This window comes from Heterocephalus glaber, unplaced genomic scaffold, assembly GCF_053883595.1.
Source record: "Heterocephalus glaber isolate CG9 unplaced genomic scaffold, H.glaber_assembly_v1.0 deba00001593, whole genome shotgun sequence".
Classification (NCBI taxonomy): Eukaryota; Metazoa; Chordata; class Mammalia; order Rodentia; family Bathyergidae; genus Heterocephalus; species Heterocephalus glaber.
The window spans coordinates 9,776,252-9,790,111 of record NW_028258368.1 but is presented as its reverse complement, the minus strand read 5'-3'; the positions used below and the strand labels follow the sequence as shown (position 1 = coordinate 9,790,111).

Here is a 13,860-nt window from a genome sequence, read left to right as displayed (position 1 = left end):
AGGAAGGATGGGCACAGGGCAGACAAGACAGAAGTGACTAGGAGCAGAGAAAAGCCCCTGGTCTTGCTCCGCTCTCTGCATCTCCACAGAGGCGCCTCTTCTTACTTGTAATTGGAACTGCAAATCAGTGTTTGCAAAGACCTAGCCTAATATTCCCTGGTCTGACAAGTCCAGGCCTCGTTCCATGGCCAAAGCCTGTACAGGAAGTCTGAACTTTAGAAGGTGGGTAAGAGAAGAAGGGCTGCTAACCAGACATGAAAGAATGAAGGCCAAGTTCACTCCCTGCCGCCCAGTGCACATTCTGTTCATGCTTGAAATATTCCAAAATTGTATGCCCTTGTAAAGCTATTTTCCCCGTTGTGAAAATAATTGTTCTTAAAAGAACTAGGGTATCTCAAGAGACCATCAGCTCATGCCTTAAGGCCCAACAAGGAGGGGAAGATAGCTTTAGAGAGAGCTGAAGTTTCAGGACTTATAGCTGAGGGAAGGTTTCCATGAATACACATGGATAAGCTACTTAAGTCCCTAAGAAAAGTGACTGGAGCCAATACAATCATCTTCAAAAACAAGAGATTTGCAAGTCACTAAATGATGTACATGGCTAATGTCTGCACTTTAATTCGGGATTGGAGCTATAATAAGTAGAGCTAAAATGAAATGAAAACCTTTCATCAAACATATTTCCAAAACAAGTGTGGAAGATGATTAACAGATCACCATCAGCGAGACAGGTGTCTTCATAGTGAATGGGGTGTTAGCAGAAGGACTTACAGGGAAGGCTGAGCTCTTGGTTCCTCCATCCCCCAACTCCTTGGGCATCAGAGCTATCCAGTGACCTTTGAAGTGGTAGGTACATTGAAAAAGGAGGCCAAGCAAAGAAGGGAGGAAAATAGGTTGTCGTCCTAAATTATTGCATGCTTGAGGGGAGGGGAGCTATGGTTCAGGAACTCTGAACTCCACCTAAGTAGAAGAACTATTTCCCAGCATGGAATGAAATTCCTATTGGCATAGGCTGAGTTCTCCCAGTACCCCTCTAGAAGCCAGGCTGGCTTGAACTAGCCCTGGAAGTTTGGGACAATCTATGCATAGTCTGCCTGGATAAGCAATGGGAAAGGTAGGGACAAAGAGCATGGGCAGCTTTTTGGACCCAGAGGTTTGGGGTTCTGCTTCTTTTTTTCTCATTAGCTGTGCTGGAGATAGAATTTGGAGCCTTGTGGATGCTGGATAAGTGCTCTACCACTGAACTACATTCCCAGTCCTGTGATCTTTGTCCTAAACAATGGTGACAGCCCAGAGGTGTCTATCAGGCCAAGAGCACAGTTGCAGGTGAGGTGATGTCCATCACAGAAGCTCAGCCTCACTCTCCTGTCCTTTCCTTTCTGTGCCTCTCCTTGTCTCTGGCACCAGCACCTCTCCAGGTCTCAAGGAATCTGAGATAAGTGAGCAGACAATCTGGGTTCTGGAGAGAGAAGGCCTGGGCTCAGGTGCCCACCTAACACTAACTCCCACATGACCTGGGGCACATGATCTCTCTGAACAGACAAGACAGAAAGCAACTCTCCTCAAGGGATAGGAAGACCGGATGGGCTGCTGCTCACGCTTTCTTAACCTACGTGCATCCTACTCACTTGATTTCACTATGGTGTAAGTGTGTAAGAGTACATGGGGCTGGGCCAGGGATTTAGCTCAGTGGTTCTGCTGCCTGCCCCGTAAGCGCAAGGACCAAAGTTCGATCCCCAGTGCCAAAAAAAAAAAAAGAGTATGTGGGGTTGCTGAAACTAAATACCACAGACTGGGGGCTTAAGCAACAGAGACGGATTGCTTGCAGTTCTGGCCCATGGAGGGCCAAGACCAAGTGTCCCCAGGTAGGCTTCTCCTGAGGCCTCTCTCCTTGGCTTACAGATGGCCTCTGTGATACTTCTCATCGTCTTCCTCTGGAGCTGCTTGTGTCCAAGTTTCACCTTTGTATAAGGACATTAGAGCCCATTCTAAGGACCTCATAACTTGATTACCTCTATTTAAAAAACCTACTTTAAAATAAGGGTTCTAAGGACTGGGACTTTACTACACCAATACAGGGGGCACAATTCCTCATGCAACAGAATGACTGTCCTTGTGTTTATTCTCCTAGCAATGTGCATGTTAATCTTCACTCTGACCACAAAGCCAGAAGTTCCTGCCTCACTTTGCTGTGGTGTCACCGTCTGGAGACTATTAGAACCATTCAGGGAGATTTTTTAAAATATTTTCAAAACATCGTGATGCCTAGGCTACACCAGATCAGTGGACTGGGGCCAGGTATGGGTTTACATTAAAGCTCCCTAAGCACCAAATTTGAGAACCAGTGTCTTAAAAGGTCTCCAGGGACAGGGGTGATTAAATGTTGATGGGATCAAAACTCCTCTCCTAAGGATTCCCACTTTTCTTTTGGGAATTTAGGGTTCCTCAAATTTTGATCAGCCAAAAAGTTGTACTACAGGCTAGAAAATTGACGCCTTAATTAAGCAAACAAAACTATTGCATGCTCAGTGGTGGCATCAGCCTGGGAAAACAGACCCTCACACAGGCGTCCTCCACCAAGGAGGCAATGGGGAATCCCAGCAGACCCTGGACTCAGAGTCCCTCAGCAAATGCAGCCCTTTAGGGACTCTTGAGATGATGCTGCCTGTAACAAGATGACAAAAGTCCTCAGCAATATGCTGATGCAGATGTGTGGCCTTTGGGTCCAGGGTGAGACTGTATCAATAGGGCATGTGAAAGAGGGGGCACAAAGATCCTGGAGGTTTGAAACGCATGTGCTTAGTTGTTTTCTAGCACTTGGCACTTAGCTGTTCCTTAATTTTCAGCAATTCTTGCAGAAAGGTGTTTGGATTTTGTCTGTCTCATGGGGAAAAAGAGGAGTTTTGCCCACCTTTGGACAGGGGCCTCAAAGGTAAGCTTTGCACTATAGGAACCTATAGGGTGGCTGCCGACCCATGAGATAGTCCCTGTTGAAGGTAAACTTAGAGGACAAATGTGGGGATACTTGGCTAACCACTCCTCCTCTGGAACAATCGTTTCCTCATTCATTCTTTTGTTCATTCATTCCTATGCTCCTCTCTTCACTCACTCAACTCTAATCCTGCAGAACATTCAGTATCCCAAGCAGTGCACTTTACCCATAGGTCAGGAAGGAGCAGCACTGACTAAATTCTTGCCTTCTGGGAATTAGTATTTTACTGGGACAGACATTACAGTAGTGCATCAGCTAACACATCAATACACAGTAATTTCAAGTGGTAAGAGGTACTGGGAAGAAAAGCAGAATTAGGTGAATGGACAGAGCAGGGGTACGTGGGAGCTGGAAGTTCCATTGCCTGTGAAAAGTCAGGGAAGACCTGAGTAACAAGGCAATTTAGACAAAGCATGTTGTTTAGGTTTTATTCTTTCTCACAGATTGTTGGTATTTCCCGACCTTTGTAGCTGGTCCACTGCCTAAGTTCATAACGACAATGACCAGGGACATGAGAAGAGCAGATGTTAGACTCAGGCACCACATGACAAAGTTTTGGTCATGACAGGCCCCATATACAATAGTGGTCCCATAAATTTACATCGAAGAGTGGGCTTGTAGCCATCTTTGTGTAAGCACATGTTATGGTGTTTGTACAACATCACCTTATGACACCTTCTCAACACATACCCCTGTGGTTAAATGATGTGCAGCTGTATTCCTACTTTACACATAATGGTGTTTATACACACTGATAATATATGGAGGTGTGACTCATGCCTGGGCTGTGTATGCCCCAACCTCTCACATTTTATCCAACCTTGACTTCTGTGTCCCCTTAAGGAAGACCAAATGGAAGTGAGAAGAAAACAGTCTGCTGCAGTGACTGTGCCTCAGAGTGATCTGTCCATCTATAAAAAAATCACTTCCATTGTTTCTTCTTTTAGCATTTATCAGATAATGTTCAGAGGATCACAGAATTCTCCAAATAGCTAAGTGATTTCTGTGCCCTTTTGAAGATCTATAAACTCCTTAACCTTCCATTAAGTTCTGGCCTTGTTGGACACAATACCAAAAAAACACCTGAGACTAGTTAAATTTGTCCAAGTTTATTTGAGCATGAAAAAGATGCTAGAACTGGATGGGATCTCAGAAAAGCACTGGTTCAGAATACCCCAAGAACAAGGTGAGCTGTATTTACAACCAGAAACAAGTAGTGCCATATAGCTTACTTGACTACTGGGGCTCCCCTTTTGCCTTATTTGGACGTAATTTGGCAGCTTCCAGCCTGAGATTGGCTGAAGATTTCGTTGCTGCAATTGGCTGAAGCTCAGTTGCTAGGTTACCAGTGTGTACATTTAGGTTTGGTTATAACTTGCTTGCACATCAAGCTAGATTTCAGTTCACTATGTATGGAAGCTGCTTTGGGCCAAATTTTATCACTCAAGTACAGGAGGCTGAATATAACAGTTTCAATTTGTTTTATTTTGTTTCTCATATATTTTTAGTGGATTTCAAGTTCACGTAATTGAATGAATCATTATCCTCAATTCATGACAGACTGTCTTCCTTGCTCTGTACTTGATCATCTTACCCTCTTGTATTTCATTAATTTTATTAATTTGTTCATTTATTTGTTTCTAGTAATATAATGAAAATCCACGACTCACAACCCAAGCACTACAATGTGGTAGCTATTGTCTGTGAACTCTTCCTGTGCCAGCTGCCCTACCCTTCTCCTCTTGAGGCAATCACCTACCAGACAAGTGGCCATCCTGAATCCTGTTTTCAGTGTTCTTATGATATTTTATTTTATTATGTATATGTGTTTGTTACAGTGTATACGTCTAAGCAATATGTTCTTTAGATTTGTTAGCTTTTGTCCTTTATTTTAAAAACTGTTCTTCAAGACAGTAGTTATCAAAGTTTAGTCTCCATACAGCAGAAATGTGAAAATGTGAAATGGACGTGTGAAACTCATTACAAATGCAAATTCCTGAGTCCCACTCTGGACCTACTGAATCAGAAAGTAATTTGCATTTCTCTGGTTACTAATGAGGCTAACAACCTCTTAATTTCTCTCCTGATTACTAGTGCCTCCTCTTCTCTGAAATGCCTGACAAATTTTTAGCCAAATTTTTCACAGAGTGGTTTATAATTTTTTTATTGATTTTAGGAGTTCTTAAAGTATTCTTTTTTTTTTTGGTACCGGGGATCGAACTCGGGACTTTGCACTTGCAAGGCAGGCACCGGAACCACTGAGCTAAATCCCCAGCCTTCTTAATGTATTCTTGATGCAAATTCTTTCAGGTTAAATGCATTGAGGATATTTTCTCCCAGGTTATAGTTGATGTTTTCATTTTCTTCATGCTGTCTTGCAAAGAACAGAATTTCTCCTTGGAATATAATCAGATATATTACTCTTTTATAGTGGTTAGCACCTTGAGTTTTATTTGAGAATCCCTTCCTTATTCCAAGGACAGAAAAAATCACACTTATATTTTCTACGGAAAGGTTTTTAACAGTTTGCTTTCGACATATGAGTTCTAAGACCTTGGAGAAATGCTTTATGTATAATGTAAAGTAGGGGTGCCCACTTGTCATTTTCCAAATAGGTGATCCTTTTTCTGGCTCCACTGAGAAATTTCTTTTCCCTCTGATGAGCTGTGATCTCAGCCAAGCCCCAGCAATGTGTGAGCCTGTCTCTGTTCTTTCTACTCAGACACTGGCTAACTTGTGAATTTTTATACCATCAATAACTGCCTTAATTACAATTGCTTCATAATAAATATGTTCTTTCACCCTGTGTGTACACACTGTTCCTATTGGAGTTTTCGTTCAGATTGTATTGATCCATTGGTGGATCAGTGTGGGGACAACTGCCACTTCCAGCATCATCTCCTGAGACTTCCTGCACAAACACCATGGTCCTATTCAGTGACCCATTCTGCTTTCTGGAATTTGTTCACATTCTAACTAAGCCCACCCCACCCCCATCCACAGTTTGCAACACTACTCTCCTCTCTGTTTTCACACTTCAAGCCCAGCTCTGCCTCCAGCATGAAGGTCATCTGAGAGATTAACCCACACCAGCCCTTCATCCTCTAAGAGGGGGCAGTGACTGGAAGGTTCTGTTAAATGTCAGCTCTTATATTTTCCCCATTTACGTTGAGAATTTTTAAAAGACAATTTATGTCCTTTTACCTCAAACAGCTCCTAAAAACCATTGTAATTCTTTAAATTGTCTCTTGTTTTCTGAAGCCATGGGAGAGAGGAGGAGCCGGGACTTTGCCAGGGATCTGCAGTGTGACGTCCGTTTCCCAGCCAGTCCCCTGTCTTAGGGGCCACTGGCCACTTCTCATGTGCCAGCATGTCCCAGGAAATGGCTTTCTCCAGTCACCATCTGGGGAGACGTAGAATGTCTTTGACGTAAAAATCTGGTCCACATATAACTTGTCTTTTTAAAACTGAATTTTCTCTACCTATGATATATAAAACACCAGAAGAGGGAATCAGCAGTAAACAGTTTCACTGGTCTGTTTAGCTGGATTAAATATGCCTCTTTCAAAATATATTGACCTTGGTTTTCATATTTTTTGTTTCTGTTTTTGTCACTCAAAATCAGAAAATTGGCTACTCTACATGATTGATTTTCTTTCCAAATACACCTGTACCTTGTGATTGTCATATAAATAACCTAACCAAAATTATCTGAATAGTTAACTTTTAAAGCACCAAAAGGCTTATGAAGCTGAACTTGGCACTAGTCTGTGCTTTCGAGATGGATTTATTGAGATATAATTGAAGTACCAGTGTCTTTTCATTTTCTTTAATTTAGAAATAAATTATTTTGGGGAAGAGAGAGTTGTGGATTAAAGATCATTACTGATACCTTATGACTTGGATTTTCATAATTCATGTAATAAAATTTTTAGAAAATCCTCTGATTTGGATCTAAAGTAAGTATCACTGGACCAGAATTACTATTAATAAGAGTCATTTTTGTACTACAGAGACCACTAATTGTTGATTGATTAAAATTCATTAAATACTGTAGATCTAATAACAAACTAATTTCAATCTCATGGAAATTTATTGTTTGGAAGCTACATCATATTCTCAAAAATGCAATTCAGTTTAATAAACCTTCTGAGGGCATATGTCCAACTTAGCACTAAGCTCTGAAGACACTTGAATGAACCACAGATAGGAGCTTCTCTCAGCCTATGAAGCATATTGTCTCTGGGACATGATTATTCACAACAATTATTATTGTTCAGTAGTTTTTAAAAAGTCCTGTTTTTTCTTTCTGCTGGTGTGGATTTGACATCAACTGCACTGTTGAGTAGAAAGAACTCCTGAAGTACTACTCAGCCATAAAAAATGAGAAATTAGAGACATTTATAGCTAAGTGGATGCACATTGAGGCGATACTCTTAAGGGAAATAAATAGGACACACATGTATAAATACCGAATAGTTTCTCTGGTGTGAGAGACTGAAAGTGTAAATAAGGACTGAAATGTATAATAGGTAATGTGAAATAGGAAGAAAAGGGGCAAAGGGGAAGGAAGTGGGAGGGCTAGGGGAAAGGATAGAAGGGAATGGGATTAATATGAGAAAATGGAAAAATAGGAACAAAATCTTTGTAAATAGGGAGGACTGGAGGGGTTGAAGGAAGGGCTGGGCAAGAGTGAAAAATGAGGACCAAGAGAGACTATGTAAAGGTGCAGATTTCCAATGATGAATGTCATTATATTGTATACCTAAAATGTACCAATGATTAGAATGAATAATCGATAATGCAAAATAGGAATAAAAGGTCCAAAGGGGTAGGGGTAGTGGGAGGGGCAGGGGAAAGGAAAGAGGGGAAAGGAAAAATGCTGAGAAATGGAAAAAATGGAAATAAAGTCTTTGTAAATAGGGAAGGGTGGAGGGGGTAAAGGGAGGGCTAGGAATGGGGAAAAAATAAAAACCAAGATGTATTATGTAAAGGTACAATTCCCAATGAGAAATGTAATTGTGTTGTATACCTACAATGTACCAATAAAAGAATTTAATTTTAAAAAAAGAAAAGAAAAGAAAGAACTTCTGATCTTAGAGACACTGATTGGAAAGGACTCTCCCGACCTCAGAGACCCTGCCTATCTTGGTCATGCTTCTGATGTTTATCTAAGAGAGGAGAGTAATAGCTCTGCCCTGGGGAAGTTGATACTGGAGACTGCAAAGCAATTTCCTAATCTCTTAAAAAATGTGCAGATACCACAGCTCTGACTGGATGGGCCATCAGTCCTTGATGAGCTGCAGTCTAATGAACTGGTCAGCAAACACAGACCTCCCTCTGCAGAGGCGATGGATCCAACTGGACCACAGAAGTCAGAAGACAAGGAGAATGGAAGCTGTAGCTTAGAGGAATGTCTATTAAAATACCTTGTTTGCATACTGTTTGGTCATAAGAACTTTATATTCCACTCCAAAAACCTCAGCGTGTGAGTAGAAATTTAACGGGATAGTGGCGCTTACTCAGTCCCAGCTGTGCAGTCCTCACTGCACTGAAGTGACAAATGCTCTACCATGACTGTGATGATCACCAGAGGGACAACAGGGGCTGCTGTGTTAGTGCAGGCGTTGTCTCAGGTTTCCAGGATTTTAAATCTTTTGCTTGTTTTCAGACCAGTCCTCAGACATGTCAATCTTGTGGTTTGGACACAAAGCTCAAAACACGTCAGTTGTAGATTCTTCAGTTGCTCCGCAGTAGCATTTGAAGATGGAAATGTAGGAAGAAACAGTCCAACAGAGTTATGCCCCTGTTTTAAAAAATAGGCATCAAAGGGCATCACTGGTGAAGTAAATGTTGATGATTAAATTCATATTTTTAAAAAGTATTTGTCCTTTAAAAGAATCCTTTGAGGATTCTTTTGGGAGGACTTTATTGCATTGGAAATACTCAATTAAAAAATTTGGAAATGGAAGGTGGGACCTGTATCTGCAGAACAAGGCCCTCCTGTCACATGGATTACAGCTCGTGTGGGGCTAGACCTTCAGCTCTGTGTGAGTTTACTGAGATTCTAGGTTTGTTTTTCAGAATGATGGAAACCAGAGTAACATCAACAACTATTAGGAAAAACGAAATAAAGGTGGCTGTTAACAATTTTAAAATGTTTAAATAAGAACTTTGATTCATTAAATGGGAGTGAAGAAATACAAGTCAGATGGACATTATAATCAAAGGATGTATGAAAACAATTATTTTGTGAGGAGAGAGATGAGACCATTTAAATTCATCCTGTAAAAAGGGCATATAATCAGTTTTAAAATAGTACTAGGAATGGTGCTTATTTCTTTATAGTTGACATGTTCATTATGAATCCCAAAAGAAGCTGTTGGAGTGACATGGCCACTAAATTACATAATTCTAAGGCCTTTTTTTCACTTGTAAGTCAATATTCACAGTGTCTGATCTCCTATTTAGAAAAAATCAGGTAACAGTTTGATCTCATTGCAGTCATATGAACATACCCAAGCAGTATAGCTGGCCAGGGGACAGGTGAGTTAACTGCCATCTGGACAAATAATCACGAGCAACCTACTGTGATTTCTTAATATCCTAACTACAACTTCTTCTTTAGAAATTGGCCTTCTGATGCATAAACTCATCATACTTTTTTGTGCCACAAGAAAGGAGAAATACACGGCCAATTAAACTATTACACACTGAATTCTTTTGATGTAGAATTGTATATTTACTAAAAATTCTTTTATTTAGTCATAATATTTACTATGTTTTTCTTTGTGAGTGGAAATGAGAAGGAAAATATGGGGGTTATGATCCCTTCACAACTTCTCCAAATTCATTACCTAGCTGTCTCACACCCCATCCACTCACCCATCTGGTATGTGCCTTCTCCCAGGGCCAGCCTCTGAGCCAGGACAAGGTGGTAGGGAAGCATCTCTTGGAAATGGGCACCACTGCTATCTCCCGATGTGTCTGCAAGCTGCTAAGACCCATTCTGTAAATTTTGATGCTGATTTTGTAATGTGTATTCGTTCACGTGTGCTGGGCATAATGATTACACTCATTGTAGAGAGTTGGGATACCATATATGTACATCACACATCTTAATTCTCTTTGCTTCTTCTCCTGTCCTCTTCCTCCATCTCTAGATCCCCTTCCTCTTTATAAAAGTTATATCTCCCTATTTTGTATTATCCATCTTTCATTGTGCTCTTTAAATTACACATTAGTTTTCTCATATACTAGAAACTATGTAATACTTATGCTTGTGGCAGATTTATTTCTCTTAACATTGTGGTCTCAGGGTGTGATACTGGTGTTTTAGGCTTAATAGAGGTGCAAGTAAGGGTTCCAGAGAACAACTAAACCCATCAGTCCCTCAAATGGTCCAAGTTATTGGGTGAGTAGAAGGCAAGGATTATGGAGATCTAGCCATGGAGCTGGGTAACAAGTCCCTGTACTGTCTATCCAGCTTCTTCTGTTTTTCTTTTGTTCTTTTTTAAATTGGTGCATAAAAATTGTACATATTCATGGGATTCCATGTGATGTTTTTATATGTGTATAAATTGGATAATATTCAGATCAGGGTTATGTCTATCTCAAATGTTTATCCTCTCTTTGTACTGAAAACATCTAAAATCCTTTCTTCCAGATTTTTTGAAATATACAGTACATTATTGTTTTCTATGATCACCCTACTATCCTGAGTAGCACAGAAAACTCTTTTCTGCCATCTAACTGCACCTTAGTACCCACTGACTAATCTCTTCCCGTCCTTTTCTCTCTCCCCTATTCTCCCAGCTTCTGGTAACCACCACTCTAGTCTCAATTGCTAGGAGGTCAACATTTTTAGAGTCTGTGTTATGAGTAAGATTGTTACAGTTTAGATCCAGAATGTCCCCCAAAAGTTTCACGTGTTTAGAGGTGAGACTTTTGGAAGGTGATTGGATCATGAGGTCACTATACCTCTCAGTGGATTAATCTATTGATGAGTTCATAACTGAATGTGCTGTTAGGAGGAAAAGTTGTGTCTCTGGGGCATGACCTGGAAGAGTATGTCTCCCTTCCTGGCTCCTTTGTTTCTCTGATTCCTGGCTGCTACGAGCTGATCAGCTTCCCTCCACATGCCCTTCCACCAGACCATTTCTGCCTTGGACCCAGCCAAACACTGTTCTGAATTGTAAGCCAAAATAAATCTCTTCTCTTTAAGTTGTAGGTATCCAGTATTGTGTCCCAGTGATAGCAAAGTGATTAATACAGAGATTATATGGTACTTGTTCTCCTGTGCCTGGTTTACTTTACTTAACATAATGATCTCCAGGATCATCCATATGGTCAAAAATGACAGATTTTATACTTTTTCTGGCCAAATAGTATTATACAGTATATGGTATTGCATGTTCTTTTCCATTCATCAGTTGATGGACACTTAGATTGATTCTATTTCTTGACTATTGTTATTGGTGTAGCAATCAACAGGGATGTGTAGTTTTCTCTTTGATATACAGATTTCATTTCCCTTGGGTAGACCCAGTAGTAGGATTGCTGGGTCATACAGCAGTTCTATTTTTAATTTTGGAGGAATCTCCATACTGTTTTCTGATAGCTATCCTAGTTTACATTCCTATGAGCAGTGTACAAAAGTTTCTATTTTTCCATATTCTTGCCAGCACTGGTATTTTGATAAGGATTGTGTTATCTGTAGTCTTTTTAATAATAATCATTTTGCCAGGAGTGACACCCCAGGCCTGTAATCCCAGCATGTGAGAGGTTGAGGCAGGGAGACTGCCATGAGTTTGAGACCAGCCTGGGCTACATAGTGAGTTAAAGGCCAGCTTGAACTACATAGCAAGAGCTTCTCTCCAAAAACCAAATAATCATCATCATCATCATCATCATCATCATCATCATCATCATCATCATTCTAAATGGAATGAAATGATGTCTCATTGTGGTTTCTATTTTACATTTCCCTGGTAAATGTTATTGAGCATTTTTTCATGTACCTGTTGCAGTTGACCATTCATATGTGTTTGAGAAATGTCCATTTACATCTCTGGTTTATTTTTAATCAGTTTTTTTTCTTGCTATTGAGTTTCTTGAATTCTTTACATGTTCTGGATATTAACTCCTTATTAAATGTAGAGTTTATAAATATTTTCTTACCTTATATAAGTTGTTTCTACACTCTTTTGTTTTGTTACTGTGCAGAAACTTTTTGGTTTGATGTAATCCTAATTGTCTACTTTTGCTTTTGTTTCTTGTACTTTTGAGATCTTAACCAAAAAGTCAGCCTATTCCAATGTCCCAAAACATTTTCCCTGTTTTCCTCTAGAAGTTTCATAGCTTCAGGTTTTACATTTTTTTTTTTATCCATTTTGTGTTGCCTTTTGTAACTGGTGAGAGATAAGGGTATAGTTTCATCTTTCTGTGTGTGGTACCCACTTCTCCCAGAATCATTTAATGAAGAGACTGTCCTCTCTCCCAAGTGTGTTCTTAGCCCCTTTGGCAAAGATCATTTGACTGTACCTGCATAGGTTTACATCTGGATTCTCTATTCTGTTCCATTAATCTATGCATCTGTTTTTATGCCAATACCATTAGGCATTGGTTACAATAACATTGTAGTATATCTTGAAGTCAAGTGATGAGATGTCTTCTGCTCTGCTTCCCTCCACCTACCCAAGATCACTTTGGCTGTTTGGATTTTGTTTTATTTTATGATTCCAAAAGAATTTCAGGATAAAGGTGGCTGTAGTGGTACACATCTATAATCTCAGCTCTCCAGGAGCTTGAGGAAAGAGGATCTCAAATTCAAACCCAGACTGTGCAATTTGTTGACCTACCAAGACCCTGTCTCAAACTAAAAATTAAAAAAAATACTATGACTGTAACTCAATGCAAAGGCCTCTGTGTTCAATTCAGAGTACTGAAAATACTTAGGGTTATCTTCTTCTGGTTCTGTAAAAAATCTCATTGGTATTTTGATAAGGATTGCATTGAATTTGCAAGTAACTTTGGAAAGTATGGACATTTTAACAATACTGATTCTGTCAGCCTATGAACATGGGGGTCTTTTTATGGGTGGGGTCTTTTCAGTTTCTTGTATTTTAATTTCTTCTTCTTTATTTTTTTGGTACTGGGGATCAAACTTGGGACCTTGCCCTTGCGAGGCAAGTAGTGGAACCACTGAACTAAATCCCAGGCCCTTCAATTTCTTAATGTAAAGATCTTTCACATCTTCAGATAAATTTATTCCTAGAGAATTTTCTTTCGGTAGATATTATAAGTGAGATTGCTTTATTGATTTCTTATCCAGATAATTTGCTACTGCAATATAGAAATGCTATTGATTTTAATATGTTGATTTTATGTCCTAGGACTCTGATGATTGTATTAGTTTTCTTAGTTTTGTGAGAAAGCCTCTTAGGGTGTTCCAGATACAAGATCATGTCACTCTCAAACAATAATAGTACTTCCATTTTTCCTATTTGGATGCCCTTTATTTCCAAAACTACAGAGTGCTTCATAAATTTGCTTGTCATCCTTGCACAGGGGCTGTGCTGATTTTCTAAGTGTCCTTTCAGCTTTAGTAAGCCTACTGCTGAAACTGGCACCACCTAGCTAATTCTCAACTTCATTATTATGTAGATTCCTGAATGCGCTGCCAAAACCGGGTCACAATCTTAGACCAACCACAATTGTAACTGATTGTAAGACGCATCAATATACTAAAGATGCTAAACTGTGAAAAAGAAAAGTAGCACTCATGGTGGATGAATCGTCTAGAATTGCCTGTTGTGGTCCTTTGTCAGCTGTTTCCCAGCTGTCCTGGTCTGTGAAAGCCACCAAGG

General features: G+C 39.9%; 1 non-coding gene across 1 annotated transcript; it reads right to left on the bottom strand.

Annotated features, from left to right (window-relative positions):
- Positions 1-13,516: 13,516 nt before the first annotated feature.
- On the bottom strand, positions 13,517-13,620 carry LOC147823338 (U6 spliceosomal RNA). Its single transcript, XR_015444089.1, has one exon. It is a non-coding gene; the product is annotated as a U6 spliceosomal RNA (small nuclear RNA).
- Positions 13,621-13,860: the final 240 nt, after the last annotated feature.